General features: G+C 38.6%; 1 long non-coding RNA gene across 1 annotated transcript; it reads left to right on the forward strand.

The window, feature by feature from the left end:
- Nucleotides 1–924: 924 nt before the first annotated feature.
- LOC136431129 (uncharacterized) lies at nt 925–2308 on the forward strand. The gene is made up of 2 exons (XR_010754985.1): nt 925–1090; nt 1440–2308. It is a non-coding gene; the product is annotated as an uncharacterized lncRNA (long non-coding RNA).
- The last annotated feature ends 226 nt before the right edge of the window (nt 2309–2534 follow it).

Raw genomic sequence — 2534 nt, forward strand, 5'->3', positions numbered from 1 at the left:
CTGTCCCTTATAGTATTTACAGACGGACATGTGTAAAACAGCCGGTATTTTTAAAACCTAAAAGTTTTAAACTTGTCACTTTAATGAGAAGAATTACACGTATTTAGAATAGATAACCCCTTTTTGTTCAGGTCCCTGTATTTCTGTCCCAAAACATGTGTAACATAAATCATCTGGAGGACATGGTATTCAGAAAAAAATGACAAAACTAATTTACATGAGTCATACTATATGATCATCTATATTCCTCTTCTGATCATGATCCGTAAATGTTGTCACGTGTAATCCAGACGGAGAGATACACATAGGATATCAAATATCTTCTCTAATTCAGGTCGTCAAACTGTGTGACCCAATGTCATACAGTTCATTGAAATGTCACTTTTGAGATATCCCTATACCTCTTCACACAACCCTTGAGGTCAGCGTTGTTATAAGGATCCTGAGCCTCATGTCTAGCTGTAAATTTGCATCGTCAAGAGAAAGCAGCTGATTCAGCATTAGGTAACAGGTTTCTAGAACTGACAGTTTACTTTACAGTCGCGGTTGAGTGTGGGTCACCAGCCATGACCCTGCCGGTCAGTCTTTCAAACAGCAAAAATAACTACTGGGGATATGCTGTCACTGTTAAGTGTTATCACAGGAAAGTCAAAATAGCGGTGACCTTACAAGCAGTTTGTTTACTCAGTCATGGACAAGTTCCAAATGTTTATATATGCATTATTATAAAAGGTTCCTTGTTATGTTTCCTCTCAATCGTACTTTTCGATAAAGAGCTAGTGGGCTTTGTTCTGTCCGCGCCCAAGTTTTGATAAATGCCATTTTGAATAATTAGGATGATGATTGGTAGCGATACATAACATGTTGCAGATCATATTCGTCAGTCAGACGATAGCTTTATATTTCCCAGCTGCTCATACCTGCTCAACTATACTGGATATTTCTAATATATGTTTCCTTCCGTCACAGCATGCAGCAGACCTTGATGGAAACTGGTAGGAATAAATACAAGCTGTGTACCAGCTTCAGATGTCTGATCCCTCACAGCTGGCTGGCATGGGGTGAAAGATGTCATAGGAAGTACAGGAAGGTGAAGAGATTTTCTTATATTGTTTGTTGTTAATCAGATTTTGACTTTTGTTTAAATTATTTTTAAAACGGCTCATGTGACAACATCGTTGGAAAGGTCAATTATCAACTATAGAAACCTATTTGACATGAATCATTACATTTTATGCCTCCAGCTTGCCATACATAATATAAGAAGAGTAAGTTAGTGTGTCATATGGGTGTACTAAATCAGATTACAGTATTTTCTTTAAACCGTAGAAATTTTAACATTAATTTACTTAACTCTCTCAGACCACGAAGGTTCATCAAAACATTTGCTTTGTCCCAAGATACAATATCATCAATATTTATGTTCGAATTCTGCACAGAACTGATCAACCATCTACTTCTACAGTCGCCAAGAACATGAGGGACGAAGGCCACAGGGGATGCCTGACCAGAATCAGAGCCGTGTGCAGCCAAATGATTGCGCTGTTACAGCCAGAGAAAAGCTGACACGATTTAGAGAATTCACACGCTGACGTGCACATGTTGTCCACGTCATTTGATCTAAACGAATATGTATTGTCTATACTATTGTTTATTTTATTGTGCGACTTTTAGTGGCTGATTTTGCATGTATATCAAAGAAAATACAAGTGTTAACCTCGCCGATGACAGCTCAAATCAAACCGGATGTACGAATGGTGGAAACACCATTCAAAAGTGTATGCAATTGCAATCACAAGCTGCAGTAACATTTTACTCCGTCACTAATGTCCAAGAAGTTTCAGTGCAACTCCTTACCGAACTTGCAACAGTTACTGTAAAATTAGTCTGCTATTGTTGTGCCATAATTGTTATTCTTTGACATCTTTGACGGGTATTCGTTTGTTAAAGTGGACTGCAGCGAAGCGATAAAGTAATCAATGTTGTGTAAGCAGAGTAAGACAGTATAAAGACAAGAGATTTCAAAGGCAAGGAAGTTTAGGTCAAAAGAGCAATAGAGACCTTCAGTAAGGATCGTAGTAATTAGCCAACATTATGAAGTCACAATCAGTCAGTTTTATAACGGTAAGTGTGCACCTTGCTAAGTGTGCGGGAATCCTTGTTTCTGTGTCATTTCTTTATCATTGATGTGGTCGTAAACTAACATTAGCAACAAAAACCATCCCTCCGATCAATCACGCCCAATATTACTGACTCCAACAATTTCTAATCCAACATCACATTAAATAACAAATCTATATTAACCCTCTATCGTTGGGGATCTTGTCGTCCCTTACTTTTCGACAAGACCACAACAACATGATGCTCAGTGGACCTTGCTCGTCCTTTAGTACAGTGGGCCTTGTGTCCATTTGTGCCAACGGCAAAGTCACAACACCACCACACTAATAACATTCATCTCTTACACATAAAATGAGTGGCAAAAACCACCCCTCCGGTCAAAATGGTCGCACCTAACCCAAAACTAGGAAAGA

Source organism: Branchiostoma lanceolatum, chromosome 3, assembly GCF_035083965.1.
Source record: "Branchiostoma lanceolatum isolate klBraLanc5 chromosome 3, klBraLanc5.hap2, whole genome shotgun sequence".
In the NCBI taxonomy this organism is placed as follows: Eukaryota; Metazoa; Chordata; class Leptocardii; order Amphioxiformes; family Branchiostomatidae; genus Branchiostoma; species Branchiostoma lanceolatum.